Consider the following 11,100-nt stretch of genomic DNA (forward strand, 5'->3'; position numbering starts at 1 on the left):
ATAACACAATCATGTTATTAAAAGAGAAAAATTTTAAAATGGTCTCTAACTTAGTTTATTTTGTCTTTTTAGTTTAAAAATAAAACATTTTGTATTTGGATTTTTAAGATTTCATTTTTGTTGCAATTTTTATATAATTGATAAACTGGGTTAGAATATTATGTTAACTTCTCCTTTTTTTGTTATTTTCCTCATTTAATTAAAATATATCATGGCATAAAAATAACGATTATACCCTTTATTTAAACGAGAGAAATGACAAAAAAAAGGGAGAAGTTGACTGAAAATTCTAACCCAATTTGTTAATTGGATGAAAATGACAAAAAAATGAAACCTTAGAGACCCAGACCCAGATAAAAAAAAAACGTTTCATTTTTTAACAGAACCGCCAATATACCTGAACTTAGGGAACATTTTGAAAATTTACTCTCCTTAAAATTGCTTATTTAAAGACGTTGGTTCATCCATTCATTCATCATCCACAATTTCACATAACAGAACACACACACAAACACATCTTTCTCTCCGATTACAATGGAGAAACCATCACATATCGCCATTATACCCATCCCAGGGATGGGCCACCTCATCCCATTGATTGAATTTTCCAAAAAACTCTTAGCCCAACACAATCTCTCTGCAACTTTCATCATCCCAAACGAAGGCCCATTATCCAATTCACAGTATGAGTTTCTTGACTCACTCCCAGATGCCATTAACTACACCCTCCTCCCTCCTGTAAACTTCGATGATTTACCTCAAGATACCAAGATTGAGACCCGATTATGTCTCCTGGCGACCCGATCTGCTACTGCTCTTCATGCAACCATAAGTTCCATGATGGCAGACAAAAAGATTGTTGCTTTGTTTGTTGATTTGCTTGCAGCAGATGCTTTCGATGTTGCGGACAAATTTGGTGTCCCGCGTTATCTTTTCTTTGCCGCATCCGCCATGTGTTTGTCTCTGTGTTTATATCTTCCAAAGCTTGATCAAATGGTGTCATGCGAGTATAGGGACGTACCCGACCCGATTCAGATACCGGGTTGTATACCGGTTCATGGTAGGGACTTGCTTGGCTCGCTTCAGGACCGGAATAATGAAGCATACAAAAGGGTTTTGCACATTGCAAAGAGGTATGTGATGGCTGATGGTATAGTGGTAAATAGCTTCAAGGGGTTGGAGGCTGGAGCAGTTTGCTAAAGGAGCAACCGGGTATGCCTCCGGTTTACCCAGTTGGACCGTTGATACAGTCTGGGTCGGTTGAGTCCAGTAAGGGTGTAAACGAGTCGAGTTGTTTAAAGTGGTTAGATGGTCAACCATGTGGGTCTGTCTTGTACATATGTTTTGGGAGTGCTGGGACCCTTTCTTCTGAGCAAGTCACTGAGTTAGCCATGGGTTTGGAGTTGAGTGAGCAGAGATTCATATGGGTGGTTCGACCCCCACATGATAAAGGAGCAGATGGTACATATTTAAATAGCCAAGGACATGATGGCACTTTTGACTTTTTACCAAAAACGTTTTTAGAAAGAACCAAAAACCGTGGGCTAGTGGTGCCCAACTGGGCACCGCAAGCCCGAATATTGAGTCATAGCTCAACAGGAGGGTTTTTAACTCACTGTGGTTGGAATTCGATTCTCGAAACTATAGTTCATGGGGTGCCGGTGATTGTTTGGCCACTTTATGCTGACCAAAAGATGAATGCTATAATGCTGACCGAGGGACTGCAAGTTGGTATGAGGGCTAAATTGAATGAAAATGGCATTGTGGATCGCTTAGAGATTGCTCGGGTTGTTAATGGTTTATTGCAAGGTGACGAAGGGAAGGCTATTCGAATTCGGACTCATAAGCTTAAAGAAGCGGCTCTAAGCGTGCTTAGCAAAGACGGGTGTTCGACAAAAACACTAGATCAACTAGCTTCCAAGTTGAAAAACAAAATTTAGTTCACATTCCGATTTATCGTCTAATTTTCCTTTTATTTTATATAAATTTAGTTTCTTGTGTTGATACGAGGCTCTCACTTGGTAAGAATACTTATTACAGAATAACAAATTTAGTTTCTATTGATGTTGAGTACTCAAGAAAATATTAAATATGTTTTTGTTTGAGCCTCTCTCATTGTATCGTAGACTCTTATATGAAATATGTTTTTGATTGATCCTCTCTCATTGTATCGTAGACTCTTATATGAAAGTTATTTGTAGATGACTAAGAATTATTTCATAATAATAAAACCCTATTTAATATATTATATATTATTCTATTATAAAACCAGTAAGTAATTTGTGTGATCTGAGTTAAATGTATAGTAATGATGGTAAACAATGATCCGAGCCTACAGCATATTAATCATTAATGACAGAAAGTGCTTGGATAGTCCCTGTGGTTTACTCAGTTTTCACCTATAGTCTCTACATTTTCAAAATTACAACTATAGTCCTCAATTTTCGCAAATTTGTTCTCGGATAGTCCCTGAAGCGGATGGGGGTTAGTCTTATCAGTTAAATGTGTATGTGAAATGACCTAAATACCTTTATAGTATAAATGTAATAAGAGAAAAGAATATAATTAGTATTAAATTTTATATGGGACCCACCACCCACTTCATCTTCCCCACTCTAAACCACCCACCACCATCTCCACCTTTCACTACCACCACCACCACCACCACCATCTACCGACCACCACTTCACCGTAACCACCACTGCCACAAACCACCCCCGCCACAACCACCACCGCCGCCATCATCACCACTGCCACAACCACACTCACCATCCGCCTCTCACCCACCATACTCCGTCTTGCCTTCTCCTCCACTCCCACACACCCGAACAATGGGCTTGTATAGGGTATTTAGGTCATTTCACACCCACTTAACTGAAAAACTAACTCTCATCCACGCCAGGGACTATTCGAGAATGAATGTGTAAAAGTTGGGGACTATAGCTGTAATTTTAGAAGTGTAGGGACTATAGGTGAAAATAGAGCAAACCACAGGGACTATCCGGGCATTTTTCTTTATTAATGACTTTTGAAAGTTTGGCACATGGTAACACATACATTAAATATATCATGTGGTATATTGAGGTGCTCGCGCGATGCTGCGGGAACACAATTAAAGGTTGTTAACGCCCAGGTTCCTCTTCATCAGCTCAAACTAGTTCCAAACCCTACTGTTTCTATCAGGCTCAAACGAATTCCTCTCCATATGGGTTCCAAACCAGTTTCGGTTCATGAACAAGTTTGATCAATGTGCACCTCTGGCACGTATAATATGTTGGAGGCAAAAACATTTGGTTGAATTCACCATCCTCAATTTCACTTTAACTATAACACTTGCAAGCAAAAAGGTGCATATAACTTGCATATGTTATTGCTAGCTTAAACGCGGATCCACAAGAATACTCGATAACAACATGCATGAGAGAGTCTTCCTATTAAAACCAACCCATTTAATTTAATTATGGCTTCAAACCAACATTTTCATAAAGGATCCAAACCAACCGTTGAATCATATGTCTTACCAATCTACCGGTCGAACGTATTTATAAACCAAACGACGTCGCATAACTAATGTAGTAATTAAAATTATAAAAAAAAAATACTACAATGTAATTTAGACATGCAATAGTTTTTTATAATATATACAAATGTTGAGGTTTTTACCATTTTTTTAAATAAATAAAAATATGACTCTTGTAATAAGTTTTATCATATATAGGTATCTTATAGTAATATATAAACAATCAACGATAAATATATAAAACTAATACAAGTTAATAGCTCATTTAAATGACTGAGACCTTTTAGGCTTTTAACCACTAACTAAAAGTTCACGTACAACTAGTGGTTTACTTATTTATAGATAGATAATGAACAATCTGAAATAACAGAAGTCACACATGGAGATTTTGAGTTAACAAATACAAAAACTTGTTTTTTTCCATAATTACATCATGTCAACTGTCAAGCACTGCTGGTTGTGGAAGAGGTGGTCCACCACAATAACCTTTAAGAAACAAAAGAGCTAAAAGATGACATGACAAAACTTGAATCAAAAAATAAAGATTTGGTAGGTAAACTCGAATCTGAGAGTGCCATGTGTGTGCCTTTAGTTACCCAACTTCAAGAATTAAAGGGAGTTCTAAGGCTGAGCGGGGCACCCTCGGTGACTTCCTTCGGGGACCAATTTTGCCGAGCGGGTATGGTGCCGCCATTCAAGAGGGGAGCCAAATCGGTGAGATGTTTGAGGGAGAAGTCACCGAAGAAGGAAGGAGAGAGAAGGTGGGCCACCCTTTTTTTCAACCAATGAAAACTTTTTTTTTTTTTGAATAAAAAAACAATTCCCCTAAGAGGGGTGCACCCCGTACGTTTTTGGACAAAAGGGAAGTTATAGAGGGGAAATGACATGGCAACGTATGATTGGGTTACAAAAAGTTTCCCCTCACCTTATTAGGGGGTGCCCCCTTCACCCTAAAGGAACAAAAGGAAACCCTTCAAGATCAAAAAAAAAAGTAGATGTAATGATGAAAGATATTGAAAAACATTCCATTGAGATCTTCGATGAATGCAATGAAGCTTATCAAAAAACTAACTATGCCAGGAAGCAAAAAAAAAAAGGTAATATCTTTTTCTATGATTTTTCTAAGTTTATAAATAATCGTTGCAACTAATTAACGGTTTTATTTCAGTATGACAGAACATGATATGATAAGAAAAGTTGTGATTTGGACCATGATGAAACTTAATATGATGAAAATTAAACGATCTTAATTTAGAATTTCATGAAGATCAAGTGTTCAAATACAATGTGGAATAATGATTTCACTTATGAAAGCAAGTCCTCAATTTAGTGAGGGTCATATGTTTTCACTTTTAGCTTGTGAAAGTAAGGGGCTGTTTGGTAGCCTCTTAATGACCATTCAGATGCTACCTCTTAATGGTTTAAAAACCTCTGAATGAATAAGAGGTAACCTCAAGTCTGAATGGTTAAGAGGTAACCTCTGAATGGTAAATCATCACATGTCACATTTTTCTACCTTCTCATTGGTAAAATTCTTAATAGTTCCATTAAGAGGTAGCCTCTTAATGACCATTCAGAGGCTACCAAACAGCCCCTAAGTCTTCAATCCATGAGAATTAAATATTTTCAGAATAAACATTTTACTTACAAGTCTAACTATGCATTTTACTTCAGAATAAACATTTTACTTCTATTACTTACAAGGACGTTGCTAAAATTCACGATTTTGTGGGATTAAGCGGAAATAAAAAGGAGGCTTTTAAAGGTATCGTCAGGATCGCTGTGTGGTGTTTATGGAAAGCAAGGAATAAAGCTAGGTTCGAAAACAAGGAAGCTAGAATTGAGGATATAGTCAATGAGGTGAAAGCCTTAGGTTTTTTATGGTTTAGTAATAGAAGTAAATGTAAAAAGATAGAGTGGGATCATTGGTGTAAATTTGTTTTCATGTAGTTTTGGTTTGTTGGCGGTTGTGCCCCTCGATTTGTAGGTGTGCCGTTTGTTTAATGAAGTTTACCTTTCAAAAAAAAAAAAAACTATGCATAACATATAATATATGGCTAACATATAATATATATCGTGTAAGGTCTAGAATTAACCTGCTAACATTAAACTGGGCTCATAATATTGGTCACATATACAAAAATACAAAACTGAACTTATATGCAAACCGATGAAATGGGAAATTAAATCACATAAATTCTTATGAACAGGGATGTAGATCCCACTTGTTGCATGTGTGCCACGATGATCCGTAAACATCGAGCAAGTGATGTCGGTGCTTCGGATCGGCAACTAAACATGATGAGGATGACAACTATGGCTGTGACTCATCTCAAAAAATAAGAAACGAAAGAGGGCAGCGGTACACTGGAGAAACCATGAGCAATGATGGTGGTTCGCATAGCTTACGAGAGAGAAATCGTAATATCGAAATTTGAGATCCACAAAATGATATTCTTACGGGTACTTATAGCCACCATGCATGTGAATTTGAACTCTAGATGTATCTGTCAATGATGGTCGTAATATGTTTGTTTCGTGTGGATTTCTTTGGTTTTCGGCTTCTTTCTCTGTCTTGGAGATAGTTGTCGGGTTTGGTTGCTTTTAATGAAGTTCAATTTTCAAAAAAAAAAAAAAAAAAAAAAAATATGTCAATGATGGTCATTGGACACTATATTTATCTGTCAATGATGGCCAAAAGTTTGATTGTTTCAAAATGTAATTAATTCAGTCAGTTATGAAACCTTTGAATTCTTTTTTGTTATCACCATGTCTCTACATTGAACACTATATTTATTGTATTTATTTGCCAATTATGGCCATTAGTTTAACAGTTTCGAAATTCAATTAGTTCAATTGACAACTCTTTGAATTCTTTTACATTTTCATTATCTTTATACTTATTTTATCAATTTAATTGTATTTAAAGACACTTCAATCATAAAATTATATTTATCAATTAAATACCTATGTAGAAAGACCATTTTACCCACTTACTTACCCCATTGAATTGTTGTACCACAAGCACAAAGTATTACAATTATTTAAATTTGGTTGGTATCCTTATCAAATGCATTATAATATAGTATATAGTATAGATATAGATTAGACACGGTTGCATATTCATACCATCACTGAAATTATTTAGTGGACCTCCGTAACAAGGCATCCATATCGGTAAAACAAAAAAAATTTAATATGGAACATTGGTAAGATTATTGTTACAATTTATACTTGAATATTGGTAAGATTCTTTAGTGGACCTCTGTAACAAGGGTATTTATGTGCAATGTTAGTAATATTTTTTGTGATGGTTTATAGAATAAACCTTATTATAGTTGATATGGGTATTTTAGATAATGAAAATGTTGTTTTATAAAAAGGTGATGTTCGAGACTATAAACATGTTTTAGTATAAATATATGGATTTTGTATAAATATAAGAGATTTTACTAAAACAAGGCAGATGTAATTTTTTTTGGCAAAATGTGAGTTAAAAATCTATAGGAGTCAGAGTCACATAAGATCTGAAAAATTGTCTCTTCTCAATTTAATATATTAAAGCAAGTAACATTTAGTGTCATTTCAGAAACTTTGAATGATGATTTAGACATACGATACAATCGGTTCACCCTAGTGTCTAGAAGATTGAAGTAGTATTCATCTTATACTAACCTACATTCAAGAGCTTTACAATGGCCAATGGCGACAATTAAGTAGGTATGCCAATATTTGGTCACCGTTATCTAATTTGTTGTTATCTTAGAACATATATATTATACATTTGTCATATATTTAGATGTTTGTTTTGATGCAGTGTTGGTCAAGATATTTATGTTGAATATTATTATTCGACTAACTACAATTTTTTGATGATGAGATGTGTAGTTGTGCCTAGGGAAATTCTTGACAAATTACCACTAACTAGGCTAGGATTAGATTCTTTAGGAATACCAAATACATGTTTCGGGCGTTGTCTTATGTCCAAAATATATGGAATGAGTATTGTTTAATTCGTCTAATATTACAGACCCACATCATACCCCCCAAGGATGCTTGAGAATATATTATCCTTTCGAATTGGAAGCAAGGATTTGCAGTTTATCACCAGATTTCGATTGTTTCATGCAGATATTAAGATTAGGCAAATTGGGTATAGTTGAGATACATTTAGGGATAAGCTTTTCGAGGTTCTATCATGCGCCAAAGCGTGCGGAAACATAGAGTATGGTTATGAGCTAGGATAAGACTTGTCTTATTACGTAGGTTACACGAGAATTTCTTGTGAATGTTGTGGATGTACTTATGTTATAAGAGACGCCACAAGTATATTTATAAGAGATGTTGTCCTGGATGTATTGGCTCCCCATTTTGGTTGTTTGATATCAGAATACATATATATGTATGTAGTATTTTGTGAAAATACAATTGTACATATGTGTACATGAATTGAATCTGTTTTTTTTTTAGCTTATGTAAATAACTTGTATTTATTATTTTGTGAAAATACTATTTTGTATATATGTTTGAAATTTTATAAGCATTTGATGGTACGCAGAAACGTATGAATGTCCACATACATATGCATTATGTTGTTGTATGTAGACATAGGTTGTTGTACATATGTGTATATTAAACCCAAAATGTTATGGATTTATTATCTCAGCTAGGGGTGGTGTACAAATATCTGCAATATTTGATAATTAGAAAACGGGCAATTCAGTATGGCCAATATGTTACTTCCACTTATGTTGTTTCTGTTGTTTGATTGCTACATATACCAGTTAGTTGTACATAGGTGTATATTCAACAGTTTGCGAATTATAAACATATATGTTCACATATAAGTAACACAAAGTAAATAATGGTATTAGGACGCAAAATTGTCAATGTTATTGGTAAACATAAAAGCTCGCAAAAAACACCAAACACACAATTATGAAATAAAAACCAAAACATTAAAATCACAGTCTAATATAATGTTTGTTAAAAAGCGATAAAAATACTTTAAAGGGATCTTTTGTAAATTATGATGTCTAAAACACAAAACAAATATCGATAAAGATATCCGACGCGCGTGTATCCCATGCATACAAATGTATGATATCTGATAAATCCAAAGGTGAAGATTCTACAGTTGGCTCACCATCTTGATCCTTTGGTTTATTCGCTTTTGAGCACAAAAATACCTCATTTTAGTTATTCCTTTATCTACTTTTGTTGTACTCAAATGCGTGCAAAAGCTCACTTGATCAGCATAGTCTTCATACATGATAATAGCTTCATCGAGTGATTGAAACTTGGCTCCTACATAGGGCTTAAATCCAGCCGGTACGGTAAGGGTCCAATACCTCAAACCATTTGATGATTCATATACGTTACTAGCCACGGATCTGCAATCCATACAAAATCAAGAAAAACACCAGTTTGGCAAAATGCTTATGGAAGTATTAGACACTAACTATGTACATAACTACAATACACAACTGAATGAGTATATACAACCATGATATACATATATGTACAATATGGATAATTTGTTTCTAAAATTAAATCGAAACATTCAAAACAATAATATACACATGTGTATACACACATAATGCAAAAAAATAGCACTAAGATAACTGATATGCGATATACATATGTATATAATATAAAATCAATCATAATTTTTTTGACTGGATGTAATAAAAATACAAAGTTAACAACAATACATATTTGCTGAATGTTATTTGATAAAACCATAACATATAAGCGAATATGTAGATACGAAAGTCGAATTTAACCACTCAAAAAAGATATTATGTAAAGTAAAAAAAACAACACACAAACTGGACACCAAGAATTACCTTGTTGATCTACACTTGTTATTATGATCCAACATTGCATTCAGATTGTTGATTGGGTCAGAATCCTCGTAGTTATCAAACATTGTGTTTTATTTTTTTGATTTGATTAAAACTGCTTTGCTCGTTTTCCATGATAGATGTCAATGATGATCGACGATGATGATCTAACAGTGCATTTAGATGATCGACGCTCTTAGATTTGGAAAAAGTATTGGATCAATAGTCAGGATTTGATGAAAATACACTAATTAACGTACAATACCACTTATCCTACATTACGTACGCGATATCCACAGCCGTAGGATCTTCACTCCATCAAACTAATTTAAATCATTAAATTAATCATATTAATATATTCAAATCTTATAGAAAAGGTTAAAATCATCATTACGAGATCGTTAGCTCTGTAACTGACGGAGATTCAAATCTTATATTCAAAAATCGAACCCTGAATCAAATACAACAACATAAGATTCTTATTCACAAACCTCCTTCTCCATGCTGCGATTTCATAGCTGCGGATATGGAAGTTCTGAACTACAATAACATCGATCGACAATTAATCGAAGAAGATGATCCAGGATGATCATTATAGTATGCGAATATAGTGTTTCAAAGAAAAGGTTTAGTAGGCCATGCAAAATGCATTTTGAACATGCGAAAAACAATTGAAAACAAAGAAAGGTTGTTGATTTTTAAAAACATGCGAAAAAGAATTGTTTGTGGTTTGTTTAGTGTGCGAAATCTGTATCCAGCCACATGCGATTTTAAAAAGGTGATATTGTTTGTGGTTTGTTATAGTGTGCGAATTCTGTTTCGATACACATGCAATTTTAAAAAGGGGGATATTGTTTGTGGTTTGTTATAGTGTGCGAATTCTGTTTCGAGCTACATGCGATTTTAAAAAAAATTGATGCTGATGATTTCATATAACTATTTTCACGTTGATTAAAATGCACAATAAGAAACTATGAATTGATAATTAAAATAAATATAAATTTACTATTTTATATTAAAAATGAATTTAATACTAATGTGACTGTGACTTGTAATGATCACTTTTAACATAAATACTCCTGAACTTACCACCCTACCTACATAATAAATTTACTATTTTAATGTATAATACCAGGCATAACAACCTTCCATATTAAGACACCAAACACAAACACACACAAAAATGTCTTCTGAAGATTCGAAACAATTAAAGAATATTGCAATAAAGGAACTATTGTCAACTCGCACGTTGACAGAAATAAGCACCGATGTCAACTCTTCTCACTTGATTCTTGATGTGCAGGGGAAGATTCTTGCAGAAATCAAGAAAAATCAAGGCATGTGAGAGAGACTCGTTGAAGAACCACCATCGAGCTTCAGAGACGCCGCATTGGAGCACAATAGGAACAGTCTAGAGCCGATGACTTAGTCTTCTCTTTTCTGAATGATGCTCTGACTACAGTGAAAGAGAAGATGGAGTTCAGCTCGGCAGAACGTGACAAAATCTTTGCTTCAAGTAACTAGGTTTCTCTTTATCATTTTAAAGTCTTTAGTTGTGTTAAACAATAACAATAACTTTATGTTTATGTTTTGAAGACATCTGATGGTTAATTATTATATAAATCGCATGAATGAATTACATATATATCGCATGTTTGTAACTAATACAAGATAGCACAAATCGCATGTCATAAAATGGAAACACAATAAAATAGCATCTTACACTACTTATAA

The 11,100-nt window shown here is 34.2% G+C and overlaps 1 pseudogene; it reads left to right on the top strand.

The window, feature by feature from the left end:
* The first annotated feature begins 463 nt into the window (after positions 1-463).
* LOC110886057 lies at positions 464-2,092 on the top strand (annotated as a pseudogene).
* The last annotated feature ends 9,008 nt before the right edge of the window (positions 2,093-11,100 follow it).

The sequence above is a fragment of the Helianthus annuus genome, chromosome 10 (assembly GCF_002127325.2).
Source record: "Helianthus annuus cultivar XRQ/B chromosome 10, HanXRQr2.0-SUNRISE, whole genome shotgun sequence".
Taxonomy (NCBI): Eukaryota; Viridiplantae; Streptophyta; class Magnoliopsida; order Asterales; family Asteraceae; genus Helianthus; species Helianthus annuus.